At 43.7% G+C, this 13,830-nt stretch overlaps 1 protein-coding gene across 26 annotated transcripts in view; it reads right to left on the bottom strand.

Annotated features, from left to right (window-relative positions):
* Clasp1 (cytoplasmic linker associated protein 1) overlaps positions 1–13,830 on the bottom strand; it is a 222,816-nt gene that overhangs the window by 207,019 nt on the left and 1,967 nt on the right. Inside the window, exon 1 of one of the 26 annotated variants that reach the window (XM_076941000.1) lies at positions 4,361–4,512. The exons of the other annotated variants lie outside the window; for them this stretch is intronic. The gene's annotated coding sequence lies outside the window, so the exon portion shown is untranslated. Of the gene's footprint in view, positions 1–4,360; positions 4,513–13,830 lie in introns of those variants that run through there. 26 annotated transcript variants of the gene reach the window in all.

Here is a 13,830-nt window from a genome sequence, read left to right as displayed (position 1 = left end):
TTGCTAAAACAAAATACCTCAGGCTACATAACTTATAGCAAGTAGTTTATTCAGATCATAGTTCTGGGGACTCTGAGTCTAAGAACAGCATGGCACTGGTCTGTGGAGAGGGTTTTCTTGCCACATCATAGTGTGAAAGAGAGCATCAGAGCAAACACACTAGCTAAGTCTCTCTTCCTTATCAAGCAAAGCCACCAATGCCAGTGGGGAACCCAGAGTCTTGGCTCCATCAAATTTTGATGACCTCTAAAGGATCCACTCCCAAATGCCATCAATGTGACTTTGGGGGTTAAGTTTTCAACACATGCACAAGCAGTTAGAACAACACTGTCCTCTCTATCTGTCACCCCACGGCAGCACTCCACTCTAACTCATGGAATCCACCATCTCATTTCCGTCTTCCCTTAGACATACAGATCTTTTTCAGAAAGGCTGAGAGCCTTTCTCTCCATCCTTGAATAGTCAGAATGTTTGTTGAATGAAGACTCTTGACAATCTATATAGCTATTTCAGTCTCTACTAATCACCTAGGATAACTGGGCATTGGTGGTGGTGGTAGTATTTTGAGACAGGGTCTCAGGCTGGTCTGAACACTCTATGCTCCTGCCTCTACTTCCCAAATGCAGGTAACAGGCATGTGCCATCATGTCTAACTTTATGGGGAACTATGGATAGAATGCAGGGCTTTGTGAATGGCAAGGAAGTACTCTATTTACTGAGCTACATCCCCAGCGCCCCAACACATGAATAATTCTCTGTTTCCCTCTCCCTCTCTTTTTGAGATAGGGTTTCTCTGTGTTAACAGCCCTAGGTGTCCTGGAACTTCCTTTGTACACCAGGCAGGACTCAAACTCTCGGAGATCTGCCTGCCTCTGCCTCCCGAGTGCTGAGATTAAAGGCCATGCAGCACCATACCAGGCTATTTACATATTTTTTAAACGTAGGTGTGCTCCGTCTACATGTACACCTACAAGCCAGGAGAGGGTATCAGATCCCATTATAGATGGGACACCATGTATTGCTGGGAATTGAACTCAAAACTTCTGGAATAGCAGCCAGTGGTGTACTTAATCACTGAGTCATCTCACGAGACCCTAAGAATAATTCTTAATGGCAGCAGTTTTCATTAAAAGTTGTTTGGGGGCTCTGTTCTCATTAACATACTATTTCTACATCCATTGTAGCCCCACCCTACCTTGAAAGATGTCTCACCCAGTAATTCCAGAGAGATTTTAGAGTCATTCTTCCCTGGTTCTTTTATACAATCATTACTACACAATTCAGCAAAATGTCATTACTATATCCAAGCAAATGCTTTGGGGAGCCAGGAAATCTACTTCTAGCTCTGAAAAAAAAATAAAATCTCTGAATGGAAAGCTTTTTCCACTGTGTTCACTTTAGAAACAAGGGTCTAGGTCACGAGCCTTGTGCTCAGCATGCTCACCAGCTAAGGAGCACACGGGGCACCTCCAACACACAGACCCGGCACACAGCTAAGGAGCACAAGGGGCACCTCCAACACACAGACCCGGCACACAGCTAAGGAGCACACGGGCCACCTCCAACACAGACCCAGCACACTGAGAAGCATGCTTCTCCTCAGAGGGCTGCTCTCCTCAAATGGAAAGTCATGCCTGAGGTGTAATAGCATAAATGGAAAACAATGACAATAAAACTCCACTACTTCCTGGATGGGCAGGAGCCCTCCATGAAGATACAGCTAGAGAGCCACAGACCGAACTCAGATAAAGGCAGTCCAAGAGCTACAGACCGAATTCAGATAAAGGCAGTCCAACTTCTCCCTCAGAAGACACAGTGGAAAAGAAGATAGAAAACCCCTGCTCTCTCTCTGCAGCATCCCCACTAGAGGAGTTGAAGCTCATGAGTGGGGAGTTACATGTGGATGTATACATACAAACATGGTGTGGAGACCAGGGGCAATCGTGTGCGTCACCCTTTATTGCGTGTGCATGTCATAAAGGGCCTCTAGAGATCAAAGGACAACTTTTGGGGGATCATTTCTCTTCTCCAAACCCAGGGACTACACTGAAGTAATTAGAATTGTAGCAAGCACCTTCACCCACAGAACTTTCTCACCAGTCCTATTCATCTGTCTGTCTCTTTGTCTATCATCCATCTACCTGTCTGTCTGCCTATCATCTATCTATTTTTGAGGTAGGATCTCTTATTGGCTTCAAATTCCCCAAGTGGGCTAGACTGGCTGCCAGCAAGCTCTGGGAATCTACTTGTCCATTTCCCAGCACTGGGATTACAAACTTGGGCCATCACACCTAGCTTTTCACAGTTAGTTGTGTGTATGTGTGTGAGACAGAGAGACTTCTGGAGCTCTAGCACAGCATGTTACAGACGGAGTCCCCAATCACTCTGTTGACCCTGTCTGTTCTGCTCTCTGGTCTGCTGCTCAGCACTAAGAATGAAAGAGACTCGACCTGTCTTTGTGTCCACTGGCAAAAAGGTGCAAAGGCACACAAACAGCACCACGGGTGACAACAGTGTTGTTTCCCTACCCAGAGGCTAAGAAATCCTGACCGGGGAGTAAACATACTGGGAAACAAACCATCAAGGTCAGACTGTGGGGCTCAGCCCCCTTCACCACATCTGGACTGTAGGTTTCGGAAAGGGCTCCCAGGGGAAGTCTTGTCACCAGGACAAGTAACACTAGACACTCGAGAGCACTAAAGAGCACAGTAAGGGAAACACAATCCCAGGCCCAGACGGAGAGAGCAGACACTTCCCACCTAGCTCAGCTTTGGAACTTCCAGACAAAACAATTTGCTAATGCTCTTTACTCCATTTTCCTAGAAAAGCACAGACTTCATTGCAAAAAAAGGAAAATCATTTTGAAACTAAGTATTTACCTAAAATGAAAACAGTTAGGGTAGAAAAAAAATGAAAAAAATCAAATGCAGAATCGCCCCTAAAATCAATGGAACTCAGGATTCAGTCCCTGAAACTTCTATTTTAATGTTTGACATCGGGTCTCAACATGTAGCCCAGGCTGACCTTGAACTCAGACTCCTCTGCTTCTACCTCTTGAATGCAAGACTAGAGACATATAACACCATGTCCACCATATAGCACCCTGTGATCATTAGTATGTATTGTCAATTTCATAGGACCTAGAATCAGCTAGGAAATAAATCTCAGGGAACATCTATGGGGAACTGTCTACCTTCGGTTTTATGTGGGAAGGTCTTGACCCAGAATATGGTCAGCACCATTCCCTGAGCTGGATACAAAGGGGAAAGTGGTCTGGAGAGATGCCTCGGGGAGTAAAAGTGCCTGCCACCAAGCCCAACAACCTGAGTTCCATTCCTAGGACCCACATGGTGGAAGATGAACTCTGACCCCTGAACGTTGTCCTCTGACCTCCACACGTATGCTCTGACTTGAGCGCTGCTACCTTTGACCCCCAACCCCAGCACACAAAGTAAAAGAACTAAAAATGCAATACAAATTCTAAATAAAAAATAGGAGATGAAAACCAAGGTAGGCAGGGCTTTTATCTACTTCCTAATTTTGGACGTGCACCACATGACCACCCGTCTCCTGCTCTGGCAGCCATGCCTTTCCCTCCCTAGTGGACTGTAGGCTAAGACACACTCTTCCTCCCTTGCTTGCTTCTTGACAGGTATTTTGTCATAGCAACAAGGAGTAACTACTACCCGCCCAAACCTTACATAATAACTTTTTTCATTCAGGAATAAAATATATCCCCTAGTATACTACCTAACAGGTTTAACCAAATAGCAGGTCATTTAAACAAATTCCTAAGGCCTATCATTGATCCCCACATTTCAGAATATGACTTAACAGGAACAGTTAAAAATCTTGAAGAAGAAAGGCAGTGGCGACACACGCCTTGAGTCCCAGCACTCAGGAGACAGAGGCAGTCAGATCTCTGAGTTCGAGGCCAGTCTGCTCTATAGAGCTAGTTCCAGGACAGAGAAACCCTGTCTCAGAAAACAAACAAACAAACAAACAAAAAAAAACAATAAACAAAACAAACAAAAAGAGAGGCAATGAAATAAAAGTGCAAAGCAAAATATAAATGTTTGAGAGAGCACACGAGAACTTTCAAATTTAACCAGTTAGTGCTCTGCAAATGTTGCTGGGATGACTGGTTACCCACATGTAGAATCATCAGCAAAAAGTAACTCAAAATTAGCCAAGGAGCTGAGCAGAAGAGCTCAGGTTTAGGGGTAATGGGAGGGAGGAAAAAAGGAAATCTTAAAATTTAAAATCTAAGAAGAAAATATGGGTAGGTTTCCATTATCCTGAATTTGGTAGTAAGCTTTTAAACATGACAGTAATTAACAAAAAATAAAATAACACAAACCAGTTAGAAACTTGAAAGCTGTGTGTCAAAGACCATTATATCAAAGACTGTCCCAGGGGCTAGAACAATGGATGCCTCGGTGGTAAAAGCGCAGGCGGCTCTGCAGAACATGAGTTCAGTTCCTGACAGCCACTCGGCAGCTCACAGCTGCCTGGAACTCCAGTTCCAAGGGATCTAACATCTTCCTCTGGCCTCCACGGCACCAGGCACACAGGTGGCATGCAAACAAATATACAGACAAAAGACAAAAAAATAAAATTAAATTAAATTTTAAAAAAAGCCTACAGAATGGGAGAAAATATCTGTAGATCACATATCTGACAAGAACTTTATTATATAAATTTCGAGATTGTCAAAAAATTTTTAAAAATGAAAAAAACTTCTGGTACCAATGAGATGGCTCAATGGGTAAAAGCACTTACCACCAAGCCTGACTACCTAAGTTGAGTAGCCAGAACCCACATGAGGAAGGCGAGAACCAACTCCCACAAGCTACCTTCTGAGCACCGCATGTGCATCATAGCATGTACATGCATGCATGTATACACATACCCCAAATAAATAAGTGAAATTTTTTAAACATAAGAAACTTTTAAAATTCAACACAAAGACAATTCAGCTTTAAAGTGGGCAAAGGACTTGAACAGACATTCCTCCAAAAGTATTCAGATGGAAATACATGGAAAGGTTCTCTGCACTTTAGTTACTGGGGAAATCCAAATCAAAACCACAATGAGCTGTCACTACATACATACTATAAATAGAAATCATAATTTTCTAATGACAGAAAATAGGGTAGGTAGGCTGTGAGGAAACTGGAACCTCACGGTGCTGATGGGATGGAAAATGGCAGAACCAGTGTCACGTAAGACTCTTCTGCAAATCCCTCCCGACTACTGCCCTCCCAGATCCACACCTAAACAGCTGGAAACAGATTCAAACACATACAAAAGTGAGAGGCAAAGAAAAGAGAGGAAGAGGTAAGATAGGGAAGACAGAACAACAGAGAATGGAGAGGGAGAAAGGGAAGGACAGCCAAGCATCTGAAAGCCAAACATGGCCTCTCTGCAGCCAAGCCTCAGCTTCCTGTCATTATAAAAGGAAAACAGCTGAGTGTGGTGGCCCACCTTTAATCCCAGCACTCAGGAGACGAGGCAGGCAGATCTTGGTGAGTTCAAGGTCAGTCTAGGCCATGGAAACACTGTCTCAAGGAGAATAAGGATACAGCCCTGGCCTTTAAATGCTGCCATAAAAATTAGTATAATACAAGTCTATTTTTAACACAGATGGGTGCTTGGTAAGGGGTCAGCATTTAATCTACGGCAGTATAAACTGTGACAACATGATATATCCATGTACTGCCCAAGGAAAAGGCTTAGGTCAGAGCTCCATGTCTTATCAAAGCCATAAGGACTGGAGATATGGCTCAGTCAATAAGGTCTTGGATTTGATCCCAACAGTAAATAAACCCCACAAGGCAGCACACAACACAGTCCCAGCACTCGAGAGGCTAGACACAGGGCAATACAAGTTCAAGGTACTCCTTGGCTACCTACTGACCAAGTCTGAGCTGGAGAGGTAAAAAGCAAACCTAGCACACACAAGAGGGCCAGGGTTCAATCCTCAATGCTGCAAAACCCGGGGTAGAGATACACATAGGAAGTTAAGGGCAGCCCAGCTACACGAGACACTGTCTCAAAACAAAACTGAACAAAACCGTAAATGAAGCAGCTCCCGAGCCACAAGGAGACTTCCGAGAAGGAGCTGTTTGAATGAAATTCAACTTCTCTTTCAAAGACTGGCTTATTGTTCCTAGAGTGAGCCCCACTACTCTTCACTGGGAAAGGCCTGCTATACAATTCATTCTTGATACACAACAGGCCTCTGTGTAGCATGTCTGAGCAGCCGTTCATAACCAACTCAGCCTTAACCCACAGGAAAGAAACAGTCTTTAAAGAAAAGTACCCAGAAGGTAGTCTCTAGGGGCTGCTCTCAAACTTCAGTGGCCTCAGAAGCACTTGGGGAATGTGTTTGAAAAAACAGAAACCTTGGCCCCGCCCACAGCCATTCTGACTAGCAAACAGTTTTAAGCTCAACCCTAGTGTACAACTATTTAAAGAAATACTTGAAGGTAGGCCTCAGAAATGTTGTGAGATTACATTCTGATGTGGACAAACACTGATCTGTCTCACACAGCAAGAGCTGGACACTCTTCCTATGACTTTGGAAATACTACTGGCAACAAAAGAAAATAAGAAAGGGAAGGCTTCTTCCATGGCTCAGTGGGTAAAGGCACTTACCACCAAGCCGGCTGACCAGAGCTTAATTCCAAGACCCACGAGGTGAAAGGAGAGGACCAATTATAATATATTATCTTCTGGTCTGCACACACACACTGTGGTGTGCGTATACACCCCTACACACCTACACATCCAAACACACATTCAAACATGCATACCAAAAAAAAAAACCTTTTTAAAAAAACCCTAATTCTCTAGCTTGTTGTATCAACTCAAATGAGAAATTATTAAAAGTTAAAATAATATATATTACAGATTGCAGAAAGCACACCCAACCTCAATTACTTACAATGACGTGTGGATAGGAGGCAATCTCAAAGGTGGTACTATGTTAAGCGGTAACGGTAGAACAGTGAGATGGGTCAGCACATGTGAACTTCTGCTGACATGGCTGTCCACCTAAGTTCAGTGCCAGGACCCATATGGAGAAAGCAAAGAACTTATGCCTCCAAACCACACCTACGAATACGCACATGCACATGTGTGCACATACACACACTGAATAAGTAAATGTATTTCTGTTTTAAAGAAAGAAAAAATAGCTACAGAGGTTTGGAAGGAGGCTCAGTTGGTAAAGTGCTTGCCAAGAATTCACACATTCTCAGGTTCCATCCCAGTACCACATAAACTGGGAGCATGTCTGTAACCCCAGCACATGAGAGGTGGAGGCAAGTTCAAGAATTCAAAGCCATTCTCCACTACATTGTGGGTTCAAACCTAGCCTGGAATACAAGAGACCCTGACTCAAACAAGAAACAGATACAGTAGGCAGTAGGACAGAGTCTGGCAGTGTGTTTGCTGAGTATCTCTGAGGCTCTGAAGTCAATTCCCAGCCACACACAGCTCTAGTTAAATGTGGGTTTTCCTCTCTAATCGCAACTTTGTGTATTATTGCTACATTACAATAATACATCTGTCAATTAATTTAAATGATTCTACCTACAAAGTTAACTTGAACAAGTTACTAACAGGCTGGAAGTGTAAATATTGACCTCAACTATTCTGATCAAAAACAGATATCCAAATGAGCCATGGGAAAGGTGGGCAACATTCCAGTTCTAGACGTTTCCCTCCTAAAAGACACATTGTAGACATTAATAAATATGAGCACAAAACTTTAAATTTACTTTTTTCTTGTTTTTTTTTTTTAATGGAAGAGGGCAGTTGGGGCAAGATAAAGTCATCCCATGTATTCAGACTACCACAGCCTCCTGAGTTTTGGGATTATAGATGATAATACCCTGATAAAACTCTGACTAAATTTATGTTTTTGTTTTTGCTTTTCAAGATAAGGTCTCTCTGTGTAGCCCTGGTTATCCTGGAACTGGAACTCGATCTGTAGAACAGGCTAGCCTTGAACTCACAGAAATCCAACTGCCTCTGCCTCCCAAGTGCTGGGATTTAAAGGTGTGCGCCACCAGCACCCAGCAATTTTTGGACTGTTTTTGTTTAGTTTTGTTTTGTTTTTAAGATTTATTTATTTTTATGTATATGAGTACACTGCAGCTGTCTTCAGACACACCAGAAGAGGGCATCCGATCCCATTACAGATTACATTACACCATGTGGTTGCTAGGAATTGAACTCAGGACCTCTGGAAGAGCAGTCAGTGCTCTTAACCACTGAGCCATCTCTCCAGCCCGCTTTGGGTTGTTTTTTAAGCCAAGTATATCTGCACTAACGGAAAGGAACTGACCTGGTACAGCAGCTATTCACAAGGTAAACCCATCAGAAGGTTCCCTAAACCCCAACTTCAATATCACCTACACACCTCAGTTTCCCATCTGCAAAAAGCCAGCATGGCCACTCTGTCCCTGTCCACTTCTCAGAGCTTAGAAAAGAGCAAAAGGGATTAATAACAATAAAATGCTTTGAAAATCACTTTCACTTTTAAACGCTGGCTGTGGTCATTATGAAGTCACCCATTTAAATCCCTACAAAGAAGGGTGTGACATTTAGAGGGCTGCATCCCCACTGACGTAAGAGCAGACGGCTGGAGGGATGGGAGCGGATGAGATGGCTCAGTGGGTTAAGGTACCTGCACCTGATATGAATCGTGATAATCTAAGTTTGAGCCTCAGAACCCACACAGTGGGGAGAACGGACTCCCCCTGACCTCAACATGTGCACAGCTATGGCGTGTGCACATGTACACACACACACAAACACACACACACACACACACACACACTGTTTTTAAAAATGTGCTTTTAAAAATGAGTCTGCAGTCTTAGAAAAAGCTGGGCATGATGGTTCCCACTTGTAAACCCAGCACTCAGGAGGCAGAACCGGAGAGATCTTTGGGGTTGCTGGTCAGCCAGCCTAGCCAAATCAGTGAGCTCCAAAGCTGTAAGAAACACAGTCTCAGAAAATACAGTGGACAGCTCCAGAGAGAAGCCTGAGGTTGTCTCCTGGCCTCCACATGCACTCACCACCCCATTCCACTCCAATCTCTCTCTCTCTCTCTCTCACACACACACACACACACACACACACACACACGTCTCCAGAGGACCCTGAGAGTGAGGGCCGCAGCTCATCGTCATCAGCAGGCGTCAATCCTTCTAGTTCTTTCTCTTCACCCATCGCTTGGGTGACTTTTTACTGTTTTACTTTGTAAGGTCGTCACTGATGGCAGTAAGCAGCATGCAGAGCTCTCAGCCTGCAAGGCATGCCAGAGTCATCTGGGAGCAGCTGACACGGCGGCTGCCCAGTCCCAGTGATACTGAGCTAACCAAATCTCTGGATGGGCATGAGGAAGTAGAGCCTGGTCATCCAACAAGGTCCCCCAAGTGAGCATGGTGAATTCCTTACTAGTGTGAGCTTCTTCCTGCAGCTATATAAACAGGAGCCCTCTACTGCTCCTCTCCTCCCCAGCCCACCCCACCCTTTAAAAAAAAAAAATAGAAAAAGACTCTAAAATACAAAGAATCTAGCCCAAAACAAAGCCAGAATACACAGCAAAGTTTGAAATCTGTTGCTGTGATTTTTCTAACTTGAGAAAACAGCTGTGTATTTTGATATGTCCCATGAAAGACATTGGTTTTATTTTACACATGGCATTTAAAGAAGACAAAGAGCACACAAGGTAGCTCGGCTTAAAAAGGAACTTGCCACCAAGCCTAACTACCTGGGTTTGAGCAGCCAGGACCCACATAATAGAAGAAAGAGCCAACTCCCACAAAGATGTCCTCTGACCTCCACAAGTGTGCTAAGGCACATAACCACGCGCGCGCGCACACACACACACACACAATGGTTTTGAAAGAAAGAAAAAAGAAGTAAAGAAGAAAGGAAGGAAGAAAGGAAGGAAGAAAGGAAGGAAGGAAGGAAGGAAGGAAGGAAGGAAGGAAAAAGAACACTTAAAAGCAGAGGGCTGGGGAGATGGCTGTCAGTAAAGAGCTTGCCACAAAAGCATGGGAACCTGAGTCCCATCCCCTAAAAGCCCACAGAAGAGGAGGAAGAAGAAGAAGAAGAGAAGAAGGAGAAGGAAAAAGAAGAAGAGGAGTTAGAAGAAGAGGAGGAAGAGGAGGAGGAGGAGCAGCAGCAGCAGTGGCAGCGGCGGCGGTGGCGGCAGCGCAGTGGTAGGCACCACACAAAGTATAACCTAACCATTGGGAGGTAGAGACAAGAGGATCCCTAGAGCATGCTGGCCAACCAGTCTATCCAAATCAGCAAACCCCAGGGTCAACAGAGACGCCCCCAAAACAAAGGGTGGAGAGCTATTCAAAAAGATACCTGGTGTTGACCTCTGATCTCCACAGGCACCTGCACATATGTGCATGCACACACAAACATGTACACAGACAATTATTTTAAAACTGCCTTTTAAAAACATGGTGAACATGTGTTGTCTAGAAATAAATTTTTAAAATGTATTGTTTAAAAGCATGGTGAGCTTCTATTAAGCCAGGAGGAATACTGGGTTCATGTGTGGGGGAGAGCGATAGAGATATGTCTGCATACTCCTAACATGTGTGACACAGAGACTGAGAGCCCCTGGCATGTTGGGACCATGTATATCTTTGTAAGTGGACCTTTTGAGAAATGGCACCCAACTCCTGAAAAGGTTCAGCAAAAAAATGTAATCTATAGCTAATGAAAGCCTGCTGACTGTCCACGAGAATATGAAGAGTACTGTATGTGGAAGAAACTGACTTAAATCCTACTGCTTTGTGGGGAAAAGTCAACTCAACAAGTAAGACCGGTGGCCAGATTTGATACAGGGTAAAGCATTTGTGGTAAGCAAAGCCTGTCCTGAACAAAGAGGTTCTCCTGCAATCTGAGGCTGGCTCCCCTACATCTGAATGCTCCAGAGGTAGGTTAGAGAGTGGCCCATAGGGCCTCTCAGAGCTCTTCCGTAGCTCCAATCCTATCATCAACGGGGGAGGGAGGGAGTATTTTTTATTGATTTTAGATGTGCGGTGTCTTTGCCTACATGTATGTCTATGCATATGCACCATGGGTCCCTGGTGCCCTTGGAGGTGAGAAGAGGCAGCCAGATTCCTTGAAACTAGAATACCAGACAGTTGTAAGCCACCATGTAGGTACTAGGAACCAAACCCTGGTCCTCTGGAAAAGCATCCAGGGCCTTAAGCCCTGAGCCATCTCTCCGGCTCCATGGTACTTTATTCTTTCACACAATCAACAGTTCCCACTAGTATACAAGTCACATGAGGCATAAGGGCCACCATCACAAAATGTTCTCAAGCTCCCTAGATCCAAGAGGGAAGCAGTGTGAGAGCAAAGCCAACGGATAAAACCAGAAATAGGAAGGACTGAAGAGATTGCAGGCAGGAAGTGAGGAGTCGACAAGGCGCTATGGAAGAAATGCCACCGTCTCTCAGCACTGCTGGGCTCTGTGAGAAGTGGTGGGATGAGGACTCAATGCCATAGGAACCAGGGGAAACATCATCGGGTGTGACAGAAAGACAGCAGTACAGCCCTAAGGGGAGAGGAGCCAGTAAACGGTAGTGCTTTACAGATCAGTTAGTTAATCAACACATGCACACGCGCACATGCACACACACACATGCACGCGCACACACACGCACGCATGCCTTATGGGTGATGCTCTGCTACACAGGAAGTAAAGAAAGCATGGTTCATTCTTGACAAGTACATTTTATAAATCAAGAGCTGTATTACCTGTGATTTCTTCTCTGTGTAGTTTTTGTTTTAATAAAAACTAGACCTTTCTCTTATCTTCAAGTAAATCTCTAACTGGTTCCGATTTTAAACATGCTTTATTATGAACCATTTACTACCAGCATGTAGTTTGGGGACCAGACTGGCATTCATCACAACTGACGGCTATTGAAACTCAACTCTTGGGCTAATACTTACCCTTAGATGGCTATATTTACAATATTACTGCAGAATTTAAAGTATTGTTTATTTAAAAGGTTGTTTTAAAACCCTTAAAATGGCTCAGCAGGTAAAGGCACTTGCCAACAAACCTGATGACCTAAATTAAAACCCTAGAACACACAGAGTGGAAGAACAGACCTGACACTCAAAAGTTGTCTTCTAATCTCTACATATCAAGTACCTGGCACACACACACACACACATGCACACGCACACACACACACACACACACACACTAATTAAAAAATACATAAGTTAATAAAAAACTGATTTAAAGTAGATTCCTAAGAATAATGAATAACCAAGGACATAAATTATCCACCCAAACTTCTAAACCAAGACATCGATCTGCTCAAGAAAAATAAAATTAACAGAAGACTGTCGGGGGGAGGGGGGGATAGGGGGAGCAAAACCTAAAAGGAAACACACTCAAATGATGACCCTAATATCCTCTGACCAATCAGTCCTCACCATCCATGTAAACTATTTTAAGGATCTGAATCTTGCTGTATAAAAAAAATTCCCATTGTCTGTGCTATACTTCAGAGACTCTATTACCCTGAAAGTTATTACTGACGCAAGCACTCTAAGTTGTAGGCTTTTGCTTGCTATGGATATAAAAGAAAATGTTGCAGGGCAGTAGGACCCCGCTCAGTGAGTAAAGGCAACCCATGCTGTCAAGCCTGAGGAGCTGAGGGACCCACAGAGTAGAGGGAACCTATTTCTACACGTGTCGTTTGACTGCCTGCCACATGCCTGCTATGTATGGCACATGTACACCCATACATACAGGTGCATAGACAAGTAAACAAATAAATGTTAAAATAAATAAATAAATAAGAACTTAAAGGCTGGGAGGTAGCTCACTGACAAAGAACCCGTCCAGTACACACAAGACCCTGGGGCCAATTCCTAGCACTGTAAACAGGTAAACAATTAATTACAGCTTTGAAGATTTAAGACAGCTACTGCTCTGGTTTGCCTTTTGTTGTGACAAATGCCATGACCAAAAGCAACTTAGGGGAGGAAAGGGTATATCTGGCTTAAACTTCCAGGTCACAATCCATTATTGAAGTCAAGGCAAGAGGACAAGCAGGAACTCCGTGCAGAACCCAAGATAACTGCTGCTTACTGGCTTGCTCTCCACCTCATCAGCTAGCTTCCTTTTCTTTCTTTCTTTCCTTCTTTCTTTCTTTTTTTTCTAATATTCAAAACTTTACTTTTAAAAAGAGACTTCACTCAGTTTTAAAGCTTGAAAAGGCTCTTTGTAAAATCATATTCCTCCCAAAATTTAATAAACATATACAGAAGAGCAAACTGATCTTAAAACACTGAAATAGTAAAAGCTATATCCACAGGCATTCATCCAACTTTTAAGGGGTGGTGCCATCTTAAGGCAGTTGATATCAAGGCTGCTTTAATCACCCAAATTTACAACTTCATTTCTCCACTTAGGTCAGAAGAAAAAAATAGTCCAACAAAGGAGCAGCCAGCCAACATCACAGATCCCCAAAGTCTACACTTGAGACGATGCTGGGTCTCTCATCCACTGTTCTCTCCACATGAACTTCTGCAGCCTCTAGTTTTGCAGGGAAGTGGATCTAGACTTTCTTCACACAGAGCATGATATTGGGACATTTAAAATCACTGGTCCATATGAAATTGAACTTTCCGTGATAGCGTTCCATGGGAGAAATGCTCCCGAATCCCTAAGAGGTAAGAGGGTAAATAAAGTCAAAGAAGCCAGGCAGGACTCTGCTTACAGAGCAGCCTGTCCCTAGCTTCAGCTCTCATAAAACT

This window comes from Arvicanthis niloticus, chromosome 10, assembly GCF_011762505.2.
Source record: "Arvicanthis niloticus isolate mArvNil1 chromosome 10, mArvNil1.pat.X, whole genome shotgun sequence".
Lineage (NCBI taxonomy): Eukaryota > Metazoa > Chordata > Mammalia > Rodentia > Muridae > Arvicanthis > Arvicanthis niloticus.
The sequence above is the reverse complement of the archived record's forward strand: the minus strand, read 5'-3'. Positions and strand labels throughout refer to the sequence as shown.